The sequence below is a fragment of the Lissotriton vulgaris genome, chromosome 3_1 (genome assembly GCF_964263255.1).
Source record: "Lissotriton vulgaris chromosome 3_1, aLisVul1.2, whole genome shotgun sequence".
Lineage (NCBI taxonomy): Eukaryota > Metazoa > Chordata > Amphibia > Caudata > Salamandridae > Lissotriton > Lissotriton vulgaris.
The window spans coordinates 691,699,427-691,725,354 of record NC_141689.1 but is presented as its reverse complement, the minus strand read 5'-3'; the positions used below and the strand labels follow the sequence as shown (position 1 = coordinate 691,725,354).

General features: G+C 42.9%; 1 protein-coding gene across 3 annotated transcripts in view; it reads left to right on the top strand.

Moving 5' to 3' along the window:
• EFNA5 (ephrin A5) overlaps nucleotides 1–25,928 on the top strand; it is a 424,468-nt gene that overhangs the window by 355,725 nt on the left and 42,815 nt on the right. The window lies entirely within an intron of this gene.

Below are 25,928 nucleotides of genomic sequence, written 5' to 3'. Positions count from 1 at the left end.
TGTGGCAGTGGATGGAGGGAAACCTGCACCCCTTGAGAATGCCAGTTGTCTTCTCGTGAATCAGGTTCAGCTCTTAGGGGATCGGCATAACTGTCTCCTGTCCAGCTCTACTGGCACATAGAAGGCTTGCGGTGGAGCATACCATACTCAGAGGGGGATTCCTTTCTGTAACCAGCCTGCAGCGCATGGCAGACATCTAGCTGGCTTGCACTTGAGAGGCGCCCGGGGTGATACCTCTTTCACCGCCCTGTTCTTGACAAGTGAAAGGAGTCTGTGCATCACATTTTTTGTGGCTTGTGGAGGTGAGGTGGAAGGTTCTTGGTGGAACTGAGATGACAGAAGGGTCTCAAGCGGAACAGCATTAGCAGCACATGATGATGATGATGATGATGATGATGAGGAGAGAGAAGCCAGAGGAAGATGAAGGCATAGGTTCTGTAATTATCGTAAATGGGTTCGTTTTAACAGAAGATGAGCCAAATAGATATTTATTATTGCTTCCCATATTCATTTTTTAGTATTAAGCTTTCGTTGCAAGGGAGAAAGTTGGGAGTGTACCCTTAACTTATGTCCCTTTTACTCTGTCTCGCACCATGTGCTCGGTTACAAGTAGCCCCGGTGGATTCGTTCACTCCTGCTCACACAGTGCTATATTTCTTCATTTCCATCTGTCTTGTTGAGCTTTCATGGCACAAGATACGTTATTCACCTGCCACTGGTTATCGGTAATGTTGTGCTATTACACCGACAGGCCACACATTGAGTACACGGTCTGTCTTGGCCTGAGTGTCAGCTTTATGAGGGACCAACCGAAGGGTCCTGTCTCACATGGTAAGAAAAGACTGAGTTATTTCTGTTTTTAGTTTTTTGTTAGCCACGCGTTGCCTTCTGATAGGAATCTTGTCCCAGAAGGTCATGTCGTAACATAACAAGTGGCAATACATCAAGGACAAAGTGGAGCAGCATTTTAAAAAATACTTTCCCACAAATTGGTAGAAGGGGTCACCTTTTAACATCGCTAGTTCAGCAAACCTAGTTATTGTAGAGCGGGAAAAGTTAAAAGGTAGAAAACAAATTAGTCTTGTGCCAGGACCAAAAACCAACAAATATACAAGCTGATTTCTCAAAATTTTTGGCATATTTATATAATGCGAAGAGTACTAAATTGGTTTACTTCGCTTTTTAGGTGTGAAAAATGTAAGTAAACGTGATGCAAAATGAGTTGGTTAATTTTTTATTACTTATATAACAAACATAGTGCTAACTCACTTTGGCATTTTTTTGCGCAAAAATGAATTTTTGACCTAATATTTTTGTTAATTTCTCTATTACGCAGTATGGTGATCAAGAAGTAAAAATGTGTGTTATATATGTTTTGCAGTAATCCACGATTAATTTTTGTCCCTTTTGCCTGGCACAAAACCCTTTTTACGTCAAGCCAACTAGACGGAACTGTCGTAGCCTTTGGCGAAAATTATTGGGGGTTACCAAGAAAGCACAGGGGCTTGGAACCCGTGCATTGTTTACCAATAGCTGGGTTTCCTGTTATCCCCATTTGCGTGCTTCTCATTTGTATCCAGCTTGTCAGTTTTATGTTTGTGCCTCCCCTGAAGCATGGCTTCTTCGCCATCTCTTTTGATTGGCTTGCTTCTATGCTTCCACTACTTGCTTTTCAAACACTGGTTTCCTCTTTGGGTTAAGCATTCAGTAGGAGTGAATGTGTTTCCCAACTGCCTCCCTCGTAATACTTCTCTCTCTCTCTCTCTCTGCACTCTTTGTTGCTGTCTGTCACCTGTGTCCTTCTCCCTGTCTCCTCCACGTTATGCTCGCCCTGGTGTATTTCTCTTCATTACTTTCAGATCGCATGTTCTTCGCCCACTTCACTCCACATTGCTCATTCGCCCATTACTTCTCCTCCGCAACCCTGCCCTATGTGTTGCTTCCCCCACATGTTTCTTGCTCCCTGCCCTCTGTGTTGCTTCCCTCCACCGCACCCTCCTCCCTCAATCTCACCCTCCTCACTCACCATTGCTTCTCCTTCCTACCCCACCATCTTTATTGCTTCTCCCACCCTTACCCTCCTTCTCTCTCACCTATTGCGTCTACTCCTCACCCGCCGTCCATGTGATGTTTACACCCTACCTGCGTCCTCCATTTCTCCATTTTGCTTCCCACCACGTCGGTCCTCCGTATTGCTCCCCAACTCCAACCCTCTGTGTTGTACCCCTGACCCGTGCTCCCCCCCCCCAAAAAAAACTATGTATGTGTTTTTTTATTTACCAATCCAAATTGGTAAACGAGAACTGTCTTGGGAGCATATTAAGAATGCAGTAAACAACATAGTGCACAGCTCTCAAGGTCTAGTGGCACACTTTACGTTATGGATAAAGCCATACTTAATGTGATAACATTTTACACTGTCAAATGATTTGTGAAGTGCCATCAACTAATTTTGTTACCACTAGAAATTGACGATTATTGTGCATAGTTTTAGTCTATGGAGTAAGATGCATAACAAATCCCCCGCCCCCAGAGTTTTGAATTAAATTATAACATTTAGGTCAGTACAGCTTTATTATTAATAGTAAAATTTGGACTTTGCATAGAGGATACCATCTCACATGAAATGCGTAGCTCTTTGTGAGTGGCTGCTCAACTACCATTTTGATGTGTCATCAATTTAACTGAGGTTGAAAGCACAGGAATAGCCAGAAAAAAATACCCCCCACTTTGAACCCTATGCCAAATGACACTGAGTGAGTCGATGAGTAAGGTGAGTGAGTCAGGCACTCGCTTGATTGCTTCCAAGAGAAAATCATGAAAATACTGTGGCCAAATTGTGCATTTTACACATATATTCTCAGTGAACTTGCTCAACCATCCATCTATCCTTCTTTTTCTCTGTCCTTCCTTTCTTCTCGCCTTCATCCTTCCTTCTCTTCATCCATAATAATAATAATAAAAGACAATTGTAGAGCGCGCAGCTACCCCACATGAAGTGTCCCGGCGCTGTAACAGATAGAGAGCAGGGCAGAGGACAATGCAAGACTAGTGATTCCGACTAAAAAGCCAGGTTTTTAAGGCCTTTCTGAATTCCTGTTCGGACTTCATCATGCGTAAGTGGAGGGGGGGTTATTCCAACATTTGGTGGTACCCACCTCAAACGTTCTGCCACCCATTCTTGCTTTTCGCAAAGCAGGGTGTGTAGAGAAAGCGTTTGAGGTTGGATCTTAAAAGTCTGTCTTGTTGATAAGGGCGAAGTCTTCTCCTCAGATAGATAGGCCCTCTCCCTTTGTCTGCTCAAAAGGCAAACATCACGGCCTTAAATTCAATTCGCTTGGCTATGGGCAACCAGTGTAGTCGCCTGAGATAAGGAGTGACGTGGTGTTGAAGCGGGCCCCGCAGACCAGTCGGGCTGCCGCATTTGGAATGATCTGGAGTCTATGGATTAGACCAAGCGGCAAACCCATGTACAAGTCGTTCGCATAATCAAGGTGGGAGGTGATTAGAGTGTGGACCACGGTTTGGGGGTGGAGCCAGCCCTATCCATCCCTTAGTCTCTTCATCCTTTGTTTTATCCGTCCGCCCCTCCAATTATTCATCTTTATTTTCATCCATCCATCCATCTTTACTCCTGCCATTCAGTTCTTCCCATTAATCATCTTTATTTCTCTCATCCTATCATAATCCTTACTTCTCTCATCCATTCGTCATCCTTACCTTAATTCATCCTTCTTTACATCAATCCATACCCTACTCCATCATTTCACTCATCCATCCACCGATCTCTCCCTTCATTCTTCCATCCACCTTTACTGTCCACCAGTTCTTCCACCCATCTCTCCATTCATCCATTTCTCCTACCATCCACCCTTTTGAGTTCTTGTTGCATTGTTCCCCTTCCTCCTTGCTCCATCATGCAATTCCTGCCAGTGTCTCCAAACAAATTCAGAGTAAATATGGAGACAATTTTAGAGGTTTAATGGCAGGAAGACTGCCCTGTGGCACCCACAACCCCCTCCCCACTGCACTAGCTGCTACATTGGGGAGGTTCATCGAGGGCCCTTGCTTGGGTGGGCTTGCTGGTATTTCATGGCCATTATAAAACAAAAGCGCACATAAGTAGGCGGTGAGTGAAGATGGGTTTGCCTCTTGGTATAGGTCGTCGTTGATGTGATGGGATTTTACATTGATGCGTGTTGCTAATTACAGTTGTTTTAGTGGTATACATTCTCACACTTTCCGGAAGGTTAAACACGGAAGTGCCCAGTTACAACACTAGTCTTTGCAAACCTCCTTTTTTTGATTTCCTCAAACACTATATAAAATTTGACAATGCCCTCAATCTAGCGGCACAAAAAATAAAGACTCCTAAATCTAACGGAGGAAATACGAAAACAGTTCTACTTTTTTTAATTCACCTGGTTTTGGTGTATTACCAGCTTCTGTTTGTTTCCGTATTTCCTGTTCAGAAAATACTAGACTGCTTAGCGGCAGCGGGGCTGCTTGCCACGTGAGATCAAACGTTCCTGCTTATTTAGTCAGATTCTCCAGCTGTGGAACAAAATGATTTTCCCGCCATGCATGCTTGATCGAGCAAGTATGAAGAAGGCGAGTAATGAATCGGCAAGAATTGAGATCCTGATGAGCTGTGCTGTTGAATATTTTCCTAGCGCCTGTGCTGAGCAGATAGCCTCAATGGACAAAAACAAAAAGAGGCGTCATAATATAGCGTTTTAGAAACAGCTATTGTGCATATTTCTAGCCAGACGAGGTGTGAGTTTTGTTATAAGATTTCTTAGATTTCTCCAAAATTGAATGCACATTGAATTTTGATTCGAACCGCATTACAACGTGTCAGCAGTGTCCCCCCCCCCCCCCCCCCCCCCCACCCGACTCAAAGCAAGTGCCTTCTTTTATTGGTCATTATGCCCTGGAAGAGGTTCTGATCTGTGCTCTCACTGATGCATATTTTGCCAATATTTTCGAAATACATTGTGAGCTGAATATTAATGGCTAATTCTGCATTTACCTGGCTCATTTGCATACATTTCTGTTGTATGGTAAATCACACACAAGCCTGCAAGGGAAAGACTTAGCTCTGCTAACAAGTAATAGACTATCTTTTCTTCTGACTTGCACAAATTGAGAAATATTGCCTCTGGCCAGCATAATAGAAAACTGCATATTTAATGCTTTGAAGGATTTCCATATTGCTGCAAAAAAGGAAGCAGATGACTGTGCTGGTTTGATGATCTCCAGTTGTAGAGCTAAAGCAGGCTATAGAGAATACATATAGTTGTTAGGATTAATATTTAAGCAGGTACGTTAAGCTGGGTTAATGCAGGGCTTGACCTAGAAGAGCCGGTTAATCCTGTTGAATAAAATAATTTTCCAAAGGGAAGTCTTGCATATTTTCCATTTTGGCAGTTTTGTGTTGTGCTTAATTGCCTAATCTCCAGCCTTATTTCTCTTAAAATGGAATTCGGATGACACAATGTGATATTAAGAGTAAATATGGACATACTCTTTGAATTATTTTTCAAATTATACAAACGGGAAACAAAACGTGTTTTGCTGCCAAATGTAAAATGTCTGTGTGCAGCTCAGGTTTGTTTCGCTGTAGTTCACCTTGTCAGTTGTGGATTGCGTTCTGTAAACAATACTCTTTAAGTGGGGAAGTTCACCTGTAAATTTGAAGAAAGATTATATTAATGATTTGCAATGGCCTAAAATAACAACCTGTGAGTTGGCTAATTAATCGACCTTTACTGAATTAATATAGCACTCGTTCGAACAAAATCGACAGTCCAACATCTTTCCGGTTAGATAAACACTGGAAATTTCGTTTGAAACATTTGAGAGGGAATTAAATCTATTGCAGGTCTGCAATTTTGTTTGGGCTTTTCCACTAGGATGTCTACTCATTGTAAAGACTGTTGACTATTAACAAGTAGCCTTTCCTTGAAGTAGCATTTCTTACAACACATCCTAGTTTTAAGCTGGGAAGCGTGCATACAAACAAGGTGATAAGCACACATTGCCTAAACAACTACAGTTTAGGGCGTCATTCACAAAGCATTTTGCAGTTTCTTTGCTGTTGCCAAATCCTGATTCACAGATGCGGGATTTGAGACATTTCCAACCCCACATCTCAGGTATAATTGTGGAAAATCTTCCATCTGAAGTCCTGGGCAAGGTTTGGGAACAATGATGTTCTCTGTTAAGGGCAAAGAAGATGGCATTTGGACATTTGAAGTACACCAACAGCGTTGCAACTATGTGGGTATTCACAAACATTCTCAGTGGGTTTCACTTCTTATTTTCAAACTTAATCTCAGTGCTAAAATTGCTGGTTGCAGAGGGTAGTTGGATTTAAAAAGCACCAAACATGACCATATTTTGGGGAGTTTAGTGGCAGGTTCTTCTCCAGAAAGAAAAGATAGTATTATGCAAATGTACTTTTCCATCATACTTATTCCCTTAGATTTTCACTAGTGTGAACAATCCATGGTTGTAAGTGTATGTCATATAAGGTATAGAGCACATTTCTATCCTTTATATGGTCTTCTGACACTTTTGGAATAAGTGTGCCCTTCCCATATGGTTTTGAGATTTCTCCGATTGGACTGATGGTCAGTCAGCCATGTTCATTGTGATTGATCACTATGTCCAATTTATTATTTAGTAATGGTTTGTATTGGTTAATAAGAATACAAAGTGACTGATCCCATCATGCATCTTTGTGGTGCATTATGCATATAAGTGCATGCCTCATCGTCCCTTGTTATTTGTTTTGTTCCAAATGGGTGAATGGTCTTATTGTGTCACCTGAGGTGATTGTTCTGCTGAGCGGCATTTATTTGAAAATATATATCGTTTTGATTCAATGTTTTTGAAATGTGGTTGTAGTATGTGTAAACTACTGTGTCCTGAATGGTTTTGAGATGTATTGAATGTGGAGAGAAGGCTTTGCAAATAGAAAATGTTGCCAGCTATTATGGGTTTGATGCTGTGTTGTGCCTAAGAGAGTGACAGGTTGTTTGTCTGACACATGTTATTATGATACAGGCAAATAGCAATATGTCTGGAGAGGATGAAACAAGACACATTGTTGAATGGTAGGTGGTAAGTGCTGATGGAAGTCCCATGACAGCTGACTAAATAGCTTATCTTACCTGTCTTGGATGTAAGTGACATTTTGTAATGCGTTCTTTTGAGCCTTGGCCTTATCTGAAGGAACAATGCAACAGCACAGGTAACTCAAAACTAGCAATCACCGAAAGAAAAAAAAAGCACATTGTAACCGCGTGGTTATGAAAATCCATAAATAAAAGGTTAGGTTACCACTCTTTTCCCTTGAGGAAAGTGCAGTTGAGATGACTCTTTGTCTCAAATGCTCTAGGCCACAGATGAACTTGCGCTCTCATTGCTCTTGTCCTAACGCAGGCCAGAGATGTTTGAATTTGGAAATGCAGTCACATTCAGCACTGGAATTACCTCCTCATGTGAACAGGGAACGTCTGGGAGACAGCTAGTGGCAGAGGTGATGAACAAGTTGATTGGGGCTGTCAGAAATACATAAGAGAGGAGAGAGCAGAGGCAAACAGTAAAGGCTGATGATTGTTGCAGTAAAAGATGGAAGCCAAATGTGGTGAACACAACAGTAGCACAGTCCTAAAAAAACTCCCAGAAGCAGAAAGAGTCCGCTGTAGATCGGATTTAACAGTGATAGACTGAGCCAGATGTAATGGAAGTGTATCAATAACATAAACCACAATAAAAACACAAATATGATGTATGGGACTAAAGGTACCCTGAAAATCTGTGACATACATAGATTTCAGAGGTATACTCCTTGTGATTCTGTAAATTATGAACAAGGAAGAAATGTGCACAAATTGTAGGCCAAAAGCTATGATGTAAATTTGTGCTCATTATTTGTGAATCGGGCTTTAGTAAATAGTAAAAGGCAATGGGCAGGCCTTTTACATAAAATAACAATCTACCGAAGTACAAACAATTTTATGCCACTAACATGGGGGCGAATACAAAGGGTAATTCCTTTCTACTGGCATTAGCAGAGAATGAACCCTAATCATTCAGTTTCTCCATTAAGGCTTAGAGTTCCACACCTTCTAATAGGCATCAAGTGACAGATAATTCTTCTTTTCATGCAAGACATCAACACAGACCCCAGAGAGATCTAGACACATAACGTTGCTGACAGAGACATAGCTCCCTCAGGAATATGGGTGACCACTCATACCACCATGGAACCTATCTACATGGTTGTGAGGAGACTGCTCCTGTTCATACAGCGGTGGCACAGAAGAAGCTCAAGTCATTGCTTATGCCACCACCCAATTTAACCACATTGGCAATGAGGATACATCCCTTGTACATGCAGCTTTGGCACAGATGAACTTCCAGCCAGTACACTGGACCTCACTGGCAACTCTGTAACGGCCAGTAGGTCATCACGCTTGATAATGCTGTAATATCAACGCGCCAATGCTACCTTTAGGCCAGATCCTTTTTCATATGCATACTGTTTGGTATTTTATCTGAACTGCATTGTGTCTCTAAGAATCCCCTCCTAACAGAACAACCTACTGGTGTACATTGTTTTTAAATTTCTCAGAAGTTACATTTTAGCTGATGCGCATTAGCTTATTATCATAGCTGACGCTTGTGGGCATAGTTCAGTAATTATAACTCACATTTGATTGTCAATTCAACTTCTCTTTTGTGGTCCATTTTAGCCATTACATAGTATATACTAAAACTTGTCAGTTTTAAAACAATTCAGATATATGTTGCATTTACTCTACATCTACCCTTTATCTAAACACGATTACTTTATATAATAGGTGTTAGAAATTGGGTCTCTAGTTGGCAGAGGTATGCCCCGTTAAAGTAGGGACCATAATCTAAGTCAGGGTAAGTCAGATCCACAATCTAAATTAACTTCCGGTAGCTTGCTACAGAGCAGTCAGGCTTAACTTAAGAAACAAAGTATTCATGCAATACATTAATTACAGCAACAGAGGGAAAACTCAACAAAAGACTATGCAGCAGTTTATAAAAATAAAGAATATTTATATGATTAAACAAAGACCAAAAGGATAAAAATCACAATCATACATTTCAAGTTATTGCATTTTCAAATATGCAGGGATGATGAGAGTGCCCAAAAATATGTTTGTTCTTCATAGGTTAATTATGAGAGTATTCAGCTGGGAGTGCTGGAAAGAGCACACGTAGGTAATGCACTCATTGCTGTCTCGCACAACCGGGGTGATTAGGAGGGACCCTGGCAGGGGATCGATACGTGCGGGCGCAGTACGGTGCAGGCTCACAGGCACCTCAAACGAGAAATTGGTCCCAAGTGCCTTGGGACCAGTATGTATCAATAGTTGTTAGTCGCTGTGCGGGTGCTGGACGACCACAGAGGACCTCACAGGTCCAGACCATGGGCACAGTACCTTTCGTTGAAGGAGAGTTCCTCGCATCACGGGGGGCCCTCCTTTTTGGAAGGTGGCGCCGTGCTGGGCTGCCTTTGGGCAGTGGAGGCATGCTTTGCATAGTCACTCTGATCTCTCTTGCGTTTATAGTGTGCAGCTCGCCTGTGCAGATGCGTCATCATGGTGGAAGCTCAGTTGCTACGGCAACACGGTGGCTGTGCTGGAAGGGCTTCCCTTGGCTTGGGGACAAAAGCGGTGCTTTCAGTCCGCTCATGAGGCTGCTCTTGATAATTGCAGGTCAAAAGAGAGTTCTGGACAGTGAAGGGGTGTAGCGCTTGATCTTTAAAGCAAAGTTCTTTCCTTATGCAGAGTTGAGTGCTGGTTGTCACAGAATGGCTCTTGCAGCAGGGTAGTAATAAAAACAAGGAAAGGAAGTCTTTGCTGACCCTGAGACTTGGAGAATACGGGGAAGCCAACAAGTTCTTGGAGATCCTTGGTGTTCAAAGGTAATAGAGTAGGTTCAGTCCTCTCACTGCAAAAGGCGGCAGGTCACCACAGCAGAACAAGTTGTAAAGTGGCAATGCCTCTTGATAGCACAGCAAAATGCATATCGCAGGCCAACTCAGCAGAAGAGTTAGCAAAGTTGTAGTTCCTTCTGGCAGCACAGCTCCTCCGGATCCAGAAGTGTACTGGTTTGGGGGTGTCAGGTGTTCAGTACTTATAGCCAAATGTGCCTTTGAAGTGGGGGAGACATCAAAGAGGCCTTTGAACTAACCATGGTCCATGCCCTTCCTTCCTTAGCTCCAGATTCACTACAGGGAACTAAACAGCTGTTTGCCCTATTTTGGTGCAAGTGTCCGCTCCTCCCTCCTAATCTACCTCAAGAAGGCCTGGTGGTTGGTCATCAGAATGCAAATGTCACACCCCAGCTCTCTTTGTATGACTGTCTAGAGGGAATGCACAAAGCCTAGCTGTCACCCTAACCCAGACGTGTATTCATAGACCGGTAGAGGCAAAGGATGGTTAAAGTAAGAAAATGCCACCTTTCTAAAAAGTGGCATTTTCAGATCTGCAGTTTAAAAATCAACTTTACTAAAATATGTGTTTTTAAATTGTGACTCCAAATTTCTATCTGCTCCCAATGGGAAATTACACTTAAAAGAAGTTTACGGCAATCTCCATGTTAACCTATGGTAGAGAAAGGCCTTGCAGTAGTGAAAAACGAATTTAGCATTTTTTCATTACCAGTACATGTAAAATACAAAAGTACATGTCCTACCTTTTAACCGCATCGCTGCTGCGGTGATTTTTGAGCTGTGCGGCTGTTTTCCATTTTCCGCGTTACATGACGAGCTCAGCTCGTCATCAGCACACGCCACCCGTGGCTGATGACGAGCTGAGCTCGTCATCAGCAGCGAAGGGGTTAAATACACTGCATCCTGCCCTTGAGGCTGCCTAAGGCCTACCTTGTGGGTGGATTGCATGTAATACAATGGAGGGTTTGGCCTGGCAAGTATTTGAAGTTGTCAGGTCCAAATGGCAGTTTAAAACTGCTCACACAGGCTCTCCAATAACAGGCCTAAGACGTATTTAAAGGCTACTGGGTGGATGGCAGGATCATTGCTGCAAGCCCACTAGTAGCATTACAGGCCCTGGGCACTTATAGTGCACTTTACTGGGGACTTATAAGTAAATTAAATATGCCAATTGTGGATGGATAAAGCAAGGTAACTACATTTAGACTACAGAGCATATGCACTTTAGCACTGGTTAGCAGTGGTAAAGTGCCCTGAATCCAAAGCCAGTAAAAACGAATTCAGCAAACAGGGGAGGAGAAAGGGAAAAAATTTGGGGTGACCCTACATAAAGAGCCAGGTCCAATAATAGGGAACACACACCTGCCTTAACGTTTTCAGCCCCCCGGCTTGCTGACTCTCCTGAAAAGTGTACATCTCAAAGAGAACTCTCTTTCTTTCACCAGGACCAGAGCTATGTCAGTACCGTTACACACGCATCTTTACATGTCAGATTAGAAAAAGCCCAAGCACTCCTACATCAGTATCCATGTTGCGAATTACAACATATATATTCACAATTCTATACAAATTTGGTCTCTTGCGATTTTATTTTCTTCTTTTGATTGTTCCGTGTCCACCACCAGCTGCAAGTATGGCCGCACTTGTATCTTATCCCTTACTGAATGGGATGGAATTACAACTGGCACAGAGGTTTACAGAGATTTTTCGCATCATGACAGCCCTGGGGAAGTCGTGGGTTAACTCCTGGACGACGAAACCTGTGTTGGCTGGAACAATCCAAGGAAGAAAAGAAAATCACAAGAAACCAAATTTGTATAGAATTGTGAATATATATGTTGTAATTTTCAACAGGGATAGTAATGTATGAGTGCTCAGGCTTTTTCTAATTTGTAAGGTAGATCCCCAGGGGTCACATTTAGGGGGCATAGGTGATTTCCCCCTCCCTTGAGCACCGTAGTAATTGCTTACAATTTACATAAACACAGCTAAGAGTGAGCGCCAAATCCACGCTGGACCCCATCACCCGACACAGAACATCTTTACATGTCTCTTACTAACTTAATTTCATATGCTTTGTGGATACATTTCTTTAACTTTATATCCTCCAAATCAATTGTTTCTGCAGACCTTGGTGAATAACAAAGAATAGAAGTGTTGTGTAGTAAAGGAAAGCAAGTAAAAATTAGAAAAAGTTGATAAAGTGCCCCTTTACTTTTGCTGTTATTTTGTAGAATATAGGGCACCCTGTGGGAAGCTCTTTGTATTTACCACATGTACGAAATTGGGTCACAGTTGAGGGGGTAAGTACCCCATTAAATAATAATCACAATACTTGTCAGGGTGAACCCTTAAAGTCACTAAATTAACCTGCGCCAAACCCCGTGGTAGTTATGGCACAGAGCAGACAGGCTTAACTTAGAGGCAATGTGTAAAGTATTTATGCAGAACTAAAACGGTAATAAAGTAGTAAAGTCGAAATGCAAAACAATAAAGATCCCAAAATAAATTAGAAAAAAAGAATAAAATGTATTAAACAAAATGACAAAAATTCAGTAAGGGGAACTGACCTAAGATAGGAATTTTTAAATGGGAATAATGCCAAGAACCACAAAGTGGCAGTGAGAGTCAATGGTCGCATTAGTACAGGACCTAGAATCAATTTGATCATGACCACGACGGAGCGCAGGTCGGATACCCTAGCTAGGGTTGTTGTGGTCAAAGATTTTACTTTCTGACTTTAGTCCTTTAAGTCCAAATCAACCATCGGAGTACGTTTCAAAAGCTTGCAGGACCTCAAGGAAGGCCTTTAGAGACGTAAAGACTCACAACGTGGCAAGCAGAGGCCAACAGGAGGGCCCAGTCCAGGTTCAGTCTCCATTAATCAGCTAGGTAGTTGCAAGAAAAGGACTAATGTAGCTTTTTGTGTCCCAGTAGCTTCAACAGTAGGTCAGCTGTATGACCCTTTGGAAACCACTTCTTTATCCTGGCTACAAGAGGGGGTCAAGTTTTCTAGGCTCTTCTCGGGTCTGAGACAGTAGCTTCAGGCCTCTTCTGATCTTCCACATGCCCAGGATATTCTGAAGTGGGTGTCTGGAGATGTCAAATTTATGTTCAGATGCGAAGGATCCTTTTGGACACGAATGGGGTAAATGTTCAAGGGGCTAACCTTACCCACTTCTGGCATTTTGTAGATGGCCAAAGTCTTCGGCCACACTACGCATGGGCTGTGAGGGCTGGGTGTGTGTGTGGGGGATGTACTATGGCAATCCTAGTGTCCGCCCACATCTAACACTAAAATGCAGTTTCAGGCAATCCCTGTACCCCCAACAAACTCAAAGACATGTCTGGTAGAACAAAGCTGAGCTTTCAGGTACCACACAGTGAATACACACAAATTGCTTGGCATTCTGTTTCCCTTCTTTGAAGTATGCCCCAAAGGTTATATGTAAACCTAGCCGACCTGTCAAACACGTCTTGAAACTCCATAAGGCTCTGACACCATGGTGTGAATAAGGGGCCCTTTGTGAGGAAGGCTGGTCTGGATGGGGGACAGAAGAAGGCTACAACCCAACCCTGGGTGTTAGCTACAGCTGCTTGTGACAGGGTAGGCCTCGTTGAAGGTAATTAAGCCCTAGGGCCCATCCCACAGACTATCTTGTCAGGGGCACAACAACACTTCCCACACTCAAGGCCTTTTGTCCCTGCTTTGGAACAAGTTCACACCTGAATTGCGCTTAATTAAAAGCCAACTACTGGCTGGCAGAAGTAGGAGAACAAATTGCACATTTAGCTTCCAGGGCCTTCAGTCAGGGAAAAAATAACTTTTAAAAGTCATCTTTACAAAATATTTATTAGAAATCCGACTTCACCAGTGGATGCAGCACATAATATATATTTCGAAAAATTAAAATACTAAATTTGTAACTGTTTCTGAGGTGGAGATAATATTTATTAAACGTAATATTGTATCTCCGTACTTTTCTATGGAACAGCAACCATGCTACAGTGAAAATTGAGTTTGGGGCTTTTTCATGTAAGGCAGAGGTCTTCAAACTTTTTGATGCCGAGAGCCCCTTGTAAATCCTTTTTAGGCGTAAGGATTCCCTTCCGACAAAAGTTTCTAGAAACTGGTACTCCTCATCATCAACAACTATTGACAACCATAAATGCGCCTGTTAGACCTCATTACATCCATCCATCATTCGTCCACCCACACTTTCACACATCCATCCTTCATCCATCCACCCTTTGATCATTCCATCTATACATCCATCCTTCAACCATCCACCATTTCTTCCTTCCATCCATCTATCCTTCACCCGTTAACACTTTGATCCTTCCATCCATACATCAATCCTTCATCCATCCACCCTTTCATCCTTCCATCCATACAACCATCCTTCATCCACCCACCCTTTCATCTATCCATTCATCCACCCACCTTTTCACACATCCATCATTCATCCATGTAACCTTTTATCCATCCATACATCCATCTACCCTTTCATCAATCCATCCATACATACATCCTTCATTCATTCACCCTTTCATCCATCCACCCTTTCATCCATCCACCCTTTCATCCATCCACCCTTTCATCCATCCATCCACTCATAATTCACCCACCTTTTCACACATCCATCCACCCATCCTTCATACATGCAACCTTTTATCCATCCATACATCCACCCTTTCATCCTTCCACCCTTTCATCCTTCCACCCTTCCATCCTTCCATCCATACATCCATCCTTCATCCATCCATCCATCCTTCATCCATCCACCCTTTCATCCATCCATCCACTCATCATTCATCCACCCACCTTTTCACACATCCATCCATCCATCCATCCTTACATCCATCCACCCTTTCATCCTTACATCCATCCATCCTTCATCCGTCCACCCTTTCATCCGCCCATCCATACAGCCATCCATCCTTTTATCCATACATTCATCCTTCATCCGGCCATAATTTCATCAATCCATCCATCATTCACTCACCCACCTTTTCTGTGCCTCTCTCAAGGGAGGGCATCTCTGCCTCCCTGCTGGGGGTGGGGGGTGGCAGACAGGCTGTAACAACATCTCACCATGAAGAATAGACTCTCAGGCACATTTCTCCCGCACAGGCACCAGGTATGAGAGCTTGTGGGACTTGAACCAATGAGGACATTTCACATGCTTTACTGGCGGGACCCACAGCTCCAGGCGCGCAACGCCCATTGAACTCAAAGGGCTACAGCCTCCTCCCCCAGCCACCCCACCCCTCCCCTTGTGTATGTGAGCCCGGCTGAAACAGCTTCACTGGACACACACAAAGCTACCCCCGAGTACTTCACAGGTCTTTAAAAGACCTTTTACTTGTTAGTGAGGCTTTGATGTTTTTCACCCCTCGGTGTGAATTAGGCCTCCGCCGTGAGCACCCTCAATCAGCCCGACGCCACTCAGGCAAACTGACTGAATCTGTTCTGCGACCCCCTTCCCAGGACTCCACGACCCCCCTGGGGCTCGCGCCCCACAGATTGAAGACCTCTGATGTAAGGTCATGTTTAACATTAAACTTTTACATGTTCTACTTTTAGTACCATGCCTTATGAGTAATAAAGTCAACTTAGGGATGACTTCTAAATATTTAAAAGAAAAGTTAAGGCCTGTCAAATGTTGTAATTTTGACAGATCGAATTTTCTGTTAAAACCAGCACAGCTGCTGGTGGTAGGCCTGAAGTCATGTTTACATTATTACAGTATAGGATGGAAGTCCACTTGTGACATTTAACTAACAGGTTCTGGGTACCCCTTGGCACCATATTCGAGGGACTTATAGATATGTTAAATATGCCTAAAAGAGGTATGCCTATTTCATTATGGGTTATGAAGGAGCACACCACTTTAACCCTGCTTAGCAGCGGTAAAGTGCACAGTTCGATTGTCAACAAAAACAGTCAAGACAAAAATCTTGGTGATGCCACACAAAAGATGGCCTTTTCCAACATTACCTATTAAAGGAACCTAACATTGATGTCATGGGAGTTTTTTTAAAAGATTGCCTCAAGAAAACCGAAGGGCAGCAAAGTTAATATATTGTTCTATATTTGTCTTGATTCAAAAATGTGGTTTATTCCTGTATGGCCTGTACACAATAAGTGTCACCCAGTGAGGACATGCTAATCTTAGAAAAGGATTTTGGGTGCTTACAGACAAGTAGTAAAACCCAGCTCACACTTTCAAGGTGTTGCATGGAAATCAGTGAGTATAATCTGCTGGTGTTGGGACAAGGAGGTCATTTTGCTACAATACAGACTGCGCAGCCAAAATATCCAAACAGAACAAAGGCATACAGTTAAAGGAAACCTACACATTGTTTTTTGTTTCTTCAAGAATACAAGACTGGTGCTGGATTGGATTATAACTCTTTTTACATTCATTTAGAAGTGCAAAATCCATACAAATTAAATACATGATCAGTAATAATCTTCCACAAACATGATATTACAATCCTGAGTAGACATAGAAAAATATTTGATCAGTCTAGTTCTCCAGAGGGCCCCAAACGTTTTTCGCTTTTTTCACCATCCCGCCCTTAAGTTTATACAGTGATTGTTCCAGATGGAAGCAAGATAGGTAGTGGCCTCGCTGCTGCTGAAATGTAGGGAGAGCAACATCCAGCCATGACACGACTATATATGTGCGAGCAATAACAATAGCAACAAATATTTTGTTGCGAATTGCAATTGAACCTTTGAACATAAGACCCATAGCCACCATGATTAGTTCTTAGGTGTGTATAATCTGCTTATGTCGTAGTTTTCCCATGAAGCCAAATATTTCATACCAGTATGTCTGCAATTTTTGGCAGTTAGTGGACATACGTACGATTTCATCACCTGCTTGTTCACAGTGGGATGAATCATCATTAACCCAAAACCTGCATTAAATAATTTGGTGGGACTATAATAAAGTTTATATATACTTTAGGGTTGTGTCTTTTAAGTTGGCAGAAGCCGATTACTTAAATGAATAGTGTTAAAAATTGGGTTTCTCGTTGACTAGGGCATGAGCCCTGGTCAAGCAGCAACCACAATCCGAGTCAGGGTAAGGCACAAGCAGACCCCAAAGTAACCTGTGCTGTTCCCCAGTAGTTTGTCACTGAGCAGTCAGGCTTAATTTTGAGGCAATGTGTTTTGAGCAACACTTCAAACAGTAAAACCGTGAGAGCACCACACAAAAAGTATCCCACACCAGGTTACCAAAATAGATCAGAATGTAATAAATAACACAAGAGCAAAACAACAAACAATCAGTAGAACAAGAATTATACATTTCTAAAGAATAAACTGCAGATTAACAGCTAAAAGCATAAAGCACCAACTACGGCTATCTGGTCATTCTGGACCATGTTAAAGCCAAAAGTTTAAGCCGACTTCGAGGGTGCGCTAGTTAGATACTGTCCTAGATTAGTCCCACTGAAGGTTTACCTTCTCAAGTTTTGTGCTAAGAGTCCCTTTTGCATTGAAGAAAGTGGCTGGAAGCAAGGAGAGTGTTGTTGGCGGTGGTCGGCAGCGTGGACAGAGCAGGCCGAGCATCCTGGATGGGCAAGCTGAAACTTTACGTTGGTGGTCCATAGGGGCAATCAGTGCTTGCTGTGTGAAGAGACAGGATTCCGGCGGCTCGCGCTGAATTTCAGTGCAAGCAGAGCAGTTCTGGTGCAAACTGGCCCATTTGCGAAGAACCCAAAAGTTTGAATTTAAGAGCTTGAATGCTCCACCAAGGGTCCAGGACCTGAAAGGCACCACTAGGAGGCAGAAACTAGCTGAAGACTGGTCCAGGAGCTGTTTGGGATCCTTTTATGTCCCTGAGGCTCACATCAGGAGGCCAACACAAGGAGATAATGGACGGAGCGCAGAAACTTTTCAGACACTCACCCCCAGTCACAGATCTGGGTTGAATCCATCATCATTCTTTAGCTCACTTCGCCACATCAGTTCAGACACAGGTATAAGCAAATCAGTCTTGACCCTGTGCCCTTGAGAACAGTCCAGCCCGAACTGCTAAGCCTGGTCCCTGAACCGGAAACAAGCATCGTGGAACCGGTTTCTGGGCAACACCCTTCATCAGCCAGGCTAGCTTGAAACCAGTGGCAAAGTGAGCAAGGGACCCACGTCTAGGCATACCATGCCACATCAGGAGGCCAACAGATTAGCCCTTTGAGTCACCCTGGGGACCTGGGTTCATGATGGGTCCAGTTCTTCCTCCCCAGGCAAGAGGGCAGCAGGTCAGCACAACAAGGCAGCAGTTCCTTCAGAATAGCAGTCCAGCAGAGTGGCAGTCCTTGCAGCAGCACAGCAGTCTTTCGTCATGGAAGAGTATCCACAGCTCCAGAAGTGCACTGAAATGGTGGTGTTTGATACACTGTTGACCTGGTTCTGAAAAGTGGGAGAAGCTTCTGGACAGTGTCTTTAAAATGCATGGAAATCCCCGTCTCCCCTGCCCTGGCTCCAAGCTGACTTAAATGACAATGCAGGGCTGTTAAGCCATTTGTGTGGTGACAGGACACATCCAGTGTATGTGAGGCTGGACCAATCTCCTCCCTCCCATCCTGCCAGTGATGGCCTATTCAGTCACACCTAAGATCCCATTGTGCGTGGCTGTCTAGCAGGAATAAACAAAGCCCAACCGCCAACTACATCCAGTCATCTGACCAGGAACAAGCTGCAGATACCAAACGGCTAAGTTAACAAAAGGGCAACTTTCTAAAAGCGGAATTTTCTGAATTGTAATTTAAACTCCGACTTCACCATAGGTTAGGATTTTAAATGAGGGTTTCATAGACACCAAACATGATCCAGTTCTCTTTATCTCTTCCCATTTGTAAACTACACTTATTAAATGTAATAAGCCACCTCCAATGTTATCCTATGGGAGAGATAGGCCTTGCAGAAATGAAAAATGGATTTAAGAGTTTTTCACTACTAGGACATGTAAAACTTAAAAGTACATGCCCAACTTTTTAAGTACACTGCTCCCTGCTTTTGGGCTGTCCTGGGCCTGTTAGGGGTGACATATATGTGTTAAAAATGAAGGTTTGGGGCACAGCAAAAAGTTTATTTTGCCACGTTGAAATGGAAACTTAAACTACGCACACAGGCTCAGCAATAGCAGGCCTGAAACATGTTTAAAGGGCTACTTACGTGGAAGGCACAATCATTGCTGCAGGCCCACTAGTATACAAAAAAGTGATGGATGGAATGCCTTAATTAATCTCAGCCACTGGTAATTACTCAGGTGGCATCCCAATCTATCGTTATTTTGCACAACATGTCACCTCACTATTAGCCTTTAATTTACAGCCCCTGTGCACGTGTAGTGGTGCACTTTATGAGGGACTTGTAGATAATCTAAATATACCACTTGGCTAAAAGACGATGTTACCATGTTTTAAGGAGAGGTCACTTAGCACTGGTTAGCAATGGTAAAGTGCACTGAGTCCTACGGCCAACAAAAACTAATTCAGCAAAAAGGGGAGGAGAAAGTCAAAACGTTTAGGGGTGACCCTGCAGAGCAGGCTATTTCCAACAAATAGATTCAGAAAATGTTACTCTTTAACTGTCTATATTCAGCTTTTTATTCCAGCTCTCTAACCGAGATTCTATATCATTTGTTTCCATTTCAGATAAAAATCATATTATAGAACCTAATTTTGTTATCTTTCCTATTGGCCATAGTGTGCAGTAGCTTACAATATGCCATATTAAATTGCTTTTTTTTCAAATCCAATTTATGTATGTAATCTCCAATTACCAGTCTATCATTATATGAGTAGACCATGTCAAAACTTCATGGCATGATTGAAAGGGACTAAGTACAACCAACCCCTATAGTTTTTTTGTTTGTTTTACAGTGAGGATGTTTGTGGCATGTGAAGAAATCATTCTTGATGCAGTTCTTGAAGCATCCCAGTGGTGTGAAATATGTATTTCTTTGCAATATTTGTAAAATAGATTTTTTTTTGCATTTATTCTGAATAGCTTGGCTAATTATTTTACAGAGGGGTTTCTGGTAATAATTTGAAGTGATTCTGAAATTTTACTTTGTGGCCTCTAGCTTTTTTTTTTAGCCAGACGGGCAAAGTATATATTTATGCGAGTCGGTGATTGTCGTTGATGGTTTCACTTATGAATCTGCAGGGCTGGCTCCTCCACTAGGGCGGAGGAGCGTCACCCCACTGCTTTCTCGCAGTGTGAGAAGCAAAAACATAAAATGGTAAAACTGCCTTTTTATGTTTCTGATCCCCCGCACTGCGAGAAAAGCAGGAGTGTTTGGTTGGGGGTGGGTGAGTCGGGAGGAGTGGCTTACCCACCGCTGAGGGCACTGACCAAACCAGTCATGCGCACTCTGCATTTTCTCCATATAGGATGCATACAACCTACATGGAGAAAATGACCTCCCCATGGGCGCCTGGCTGGTCACGTCCCGAGCAATCACACTGCCACTGCAGCGTTGTGATTGGCTTAGAGTAGAGGAGGGAGGCTGCCTGCTTCCTGTTCCTGCCGGAGGCAGGATAGCAGGAGAGGAGCAGCAGAGGCAACGTGGGAATGGGCAGTGAAGGTAAGTCAACTTTTTATTTTTAAATTAAAAGTCCCTCCCCCACCCGCGAGTCATGCTGGACGCAACTGTGAATCTGCCTATGTAACAGACAATACATAATATTAAAATTCAACTTTCCTGCTTTTCTGCTTTGATCAAAACTTAATTGCTCGTGTAAAACAACACATTTACATTTTTCAAAGGACACTGTTATATTTTATTTTTGTTACTGGAAATCAAAGCTTGCCATTGGAATTACATTTTGAATTGAGGAAAAACCTGTATAGTGTGCATGCCAGACTGATGCCATCTCGAGCTTCTCTTCATAATAATACTATGCGCCCATTTAAGATTTTGACAAATGACGCACGTTTCTCTCCCACTGAATTTGGTGGGGGTTTCATTATTCTATAGGAGAGATGTGTAGTGGTACCCTGAGCTTTAAGTAGGAAAAGCAGCTGCTGGGAAGGGTCTCCATCGGGCTCTCCATTTTTGCCCTTAGGGTGAAAAAAAAACGTACCTTTGCAGCAGAACCGCCCTTCACTGCCTTTGAGGTAACTTTAGAGAGACATGTTATAGTTCTTTCACAGTCTCATCGTTTCAGAAAAGAGGCATTTTCAATATTCTAGAAAATGAAGCCATAGTTGTTGCTTATTTATCTTACCTAGCTAACAACCAGTGGCAAAGCCAATAGCCCTGATTTGTTGTTGGTGTAATGTTACTTGTTATATTATATATCTGTATGCATTGATAGAAACAGCAAAATTCCAGTTGGGCAGCACACTATGCTAAGCACAGATTTTTAGATTTCATATTTTAAGCCACGCCCTTAGTTACATCAGCTACGCCCCTTTGAGAAACTCCCTACTTTTCATTCCACTTAAAGCCATGCTGGTACCAACATCTTCTTACACACAGGTAGGTATCTTTGAGAAGTGCCTTCAAGGTTCCCTCGGCTGTACTTGCATCTACATATTCTTAGGCAGAACCTAATGTCCTTATTGATTTAGTATGCGAGGTAACGATTTAAAAATAAAATCAGCAATTCATTTAGACGGGTGTCGTGCTCTCCATAGTAATTCATTCATATATTCAGTGCACAACAACCGCATAGCTTTATCGTGTTTTTAATTGACACATTGTCATGTAGTTGCACTGCATTCCCTATAGAGTTTGCAAGAATTCAATATTTGTTCAAATTAAAGCCTAAAGGGATTGTGAGATTGTTCGTGACAGGGAAAAGCTATGTTGTTACATACATATAATGTGAATTATAAATATAAACGAAGTGAGGTTTTGAAACACCTCCGCAGCCGTCTATTTCTTTAGCTGGCAAGCCGGAACATTTTAAGCAGCTTAATGGTTGCTGCAAGTTTATTGAGGGGTGACACCTGTGCAAGCCTCATCATATGCCGGTGTTTCCAAGGGGGGCCTGCAGCGTGAGTGTCGGCGCGGACACGTTCAGTGTAGAGAACAGGTACGGCTGTAATCACAGAGTGCGACGCTGTACTGTGCCCTAATAACACAGCAGTTACAGTAAATGTTATTGGAGGGAGTGTTTGTGACTTTGATTTATTGAGAGCAAAGAGCCAAGCTAGCTGTTAGCGCTTCTTAATGGCCTGTCAGGGAGCAAGGGGGAAGAAACCTATTGTGCAGTGCTCCTCCGGTCTGGCGGTTTAAAAGGAGACCGCTCATTGCGCGTTACTGAGGAACTCAGCGGCGCGCCCGTAGTCGCCTTGAACAGATTTTTTGCCTCTGCCGCGCGCTTAGCTTGACGGCGTAGTGACATTGGTGGGCTCTAAAGTATTCGTGCTCTTAAGGCGCGCGCTGACTTGTGAAGGCGTGGCGCGTGGGCTGCCGTCTCACGTCATACGCCTCACGCACCAACTATGAGGAAGCTGGGTTGAAATCCCAGCTACACAATGCCTCTCATAGTGGTGTGTGAAAGTCGAGATGTGCACTGAAACGGAGACCCTGCGGAACTGCACCGCTCCCAACCACGCTCGCCCTCTCAGTGCAGTGATTTGCCGTGGGCACAGTGTAAGGATTACCCCCACCTGCATTTTAGTGGAACTGGAGAAACTCTGTATGGGTTTTGTGTAATTTAAGCGTGTTGGAAAAAAAACAAAATGTCATCCTCGACATTATTTGTCTTCGAACGTGTGGCATTATGTTTTGAAAGGGTTTTATCGCCTTGACATTGTTTTCTGTGGCGCATCATGGCACGTGTGCCAGAATACGATGACGTGCGCATGACTAAGGTTACATCTGAAGTAAGTGGTCGCTGCAGGCATTTTACCCAGTGCGTAGTTTGAAAGTTTCGCTCAGAAGCTGCGGCCGGTGCTAGGTGATGTCGGGTTTACCGAATACCACTGCTGCGTAGCTTTGCTGCCACCGCATGCCTCTTTAATCCACCTATAGACACCCCTGTACACTTGCAGCTTGCTGCCTCGCCGTTTGTCACAGTTTTCCATCTTTTTCTTCCCCCTTGTGTCTTTTTACTTTCTTGCTCTAGGCCCATGATTTATGAGGTAAAATAAGAGATAGTCCCCTAAAACGTGTGCTGAAGCTCAGAAACACCGATTGAACATTGAAGTTAAGTACCAGGACTTTACCAATTCCGGTAAAGCAACATTTGAAGACACATTATTTGCTTGCACACTAATAATATTTCACTGCTTTTAAAGGAATTATATTTCTTTATGTACCTCCGTTAAAGTTCACTTCACTGGTGTATTGCATAAGATACCTGTTAAAAATATCTATCCAAAATGTTTGCTCCAGACATATCTCCCTGCTACCATACTTGGAAGAGATCTTAAGAGAAACTAACCAACCAACACCTAACCAGCCACTTCAGCAACAATATACTCCTTGGTGCCACACAGTCCGGATTAAGATCCAACTGTAGTGTCTTGTGAGTTAGAGATGACGGGACACTTTTAGTCTCTGAACAGCATCATCTTCAGGACAAATATATAAATCATGTTTGCCTTGGAATTATAAACAGTTGCCTTTCATGCAAGGCTTCTCCTTAAGGCGGGGAAGGTATTTCCGGTCGAGAGGAGTGGATTGATTAAGACCATCAGGATATCCCGCGTGTTTGTCAAGGAGACCGTCCAGATCACGGCTCAAGTTGTACTGGTTGCAGGATCGCAGGACGCGGCATCTCGGGCGGGGATCGCCGCGTCCTGCGATCCTGCAACCGGCACAACTCGAGCGGTCCCTTTGACAAACACGCGGGATATCCTGACACTATCTGCCTTGCATGATAGGCAACTGTTTATAATTCCAAGACAAACATGATTTATATATTTGTCCTGAAGATGATGCCATTTATTTTGTTTTTCGGCATCGAAACGTCGTCGACACAATAGGATCATATGTACTGAATATGCTTGTGAATGCTATGTACAATGGTCACTCAAACTATAATCAAGTCTGTTAGCTGATTAGAAATATACTGACCGATTTGCTCGCTCTTGCCTATATTTGTTGTTTTGTCTTCTTCACTGTAGGTCACAGGCGTGCCCCCTTGACATTACTTTCTGATTTTGTGCATCGCCAAATAAATTCTTGTCCGGCTGTATAAAGGACATAAATACCATTCAGTTTGTGCCTATTCTTATCTTGATCCACCAAACTACTAGGGTCCACTGTTTTTTGTAATAAGTTAACGCCCAAGGTCCTTAGTGTACTACCTTCGGGTTCCCTTGTTTCTTATAACTGCATACAGGATATGGGCGTGAAGCTATGCCCAATTTCCCCCCTTCTTTTTAATTGGCTCATGCCAATGTCCTTTATAAATAGTGACTTTTCATTGGTCAATAGGATTAGTAGTCCCTTCTTAGTACCACCTTTTCTCTTCTTGTAATGTCCCATGAGGTCACCCCCTGTTATATGTGTTGTTACTCGGTACGTTTTAATTACAGCACCCAAACACTATTTTCTTAAATGCCTTTCTCCTGCCTGCTGTTGCAGCAGAAAGGACACACTTTCCCACAATGCTTTTTCTTTTAATTTAACCAGCGCGGCATGCCTCAGCCGGAATTGGTGTCTGCACCATTCTTTTGTTAATTGTGATCACCGAAGCGGCCGCATGCTATTTTTCTGTTTATTTACTTGTGTTACAATGGCGTTATCCTCGCTTTAGCTTTAAACATCTTAAGCTAAAGTGCGGGTGCCTCGATTTGCTTTAAAAGTAAAGAAATGCAAAAAAATGGTTGTCTGTTTCTTTACTTTTTAAGCAATGGCGGCACCCGCGCTTTAGCTTAAGATGTTTAAAGCTGAATCGTGAGTGCCGCGATCAATTTGCAAAACAATAGCTCTCGCATTACAGAAAGTTTGAGCTATTGGCGTTGCATTATTATTAGCAACGGCAATAGCTCAAACTTTCAGTAATACAAGACCTATTGCATTGCAATTGCTTGTTAAACATAGTAGCACTGTGTGGGCATTGGTTGCACCTCATTAATATGGTTAACCCAAGTAACAGGAAAGTGGCCAGTCCAGCTTTGCAAATGGCCTTCAACTGCGTGGAAACATTTACTGCCTCATTTTTTGTAACTTTTGAACTGTTTGAGCTAGAAACAATTTTTTTTATTAAAATCCCTAAATAGTTCAACAGATTATGAATTATGTGGCAAATCTATAATTGTGCAAAAATTGCTGCAGCCGCACAATTGCATAATTCCAATGGTCCTAACTATAGCCCATCAGATAGACACTCGGAAGTTACAACTGAGGGTTTACATGCTGCTTCTGTCTTCAGTGATGTTGACCCTTGGGATTTGACTGAATGTTTCCCTGATTTATGATGTTTTCCAAAATGATAACATTAGAGCCGCTGTCCTTCCAAACTATAATGAAATGCCAGCAACCGCACACACAGTTGTAGCCTCTCACTTCGGTAATATAATAGTTACCCTACGGTAGTGCAATGTTGATGATGGGCACAGGTATCCCTCCAGGTTCATATAATAAAACAGGACCTACCTTTTGCCTTGGATTGTTACTCGTCCTAAAATAAGACTTAGGCTAATGTATCATTTCGGAAGACATCGAGCAGTATAGTAACAACTCTCCTCAATGAACTGTGACTGTTTTGTTGTCTGTTACCTCCAGTTTGCTTTCCGCGCCTGTCCCCTTTGGTGTGCCAGCTTTAACTTGTGTTATTTGTTTCGGAGAGGACCTGTGTTAAACCTCTATACTGTTAATGCTCGTCCACTGAACCTGTTAATGAATTAGGAGGGTGCAAACGGGGAGTAAGGGTGAGTTTGCTCCCCTGTAACTTCCCATCACATTAATGAGTAGACAGTCCCCATATTTCCCCTACA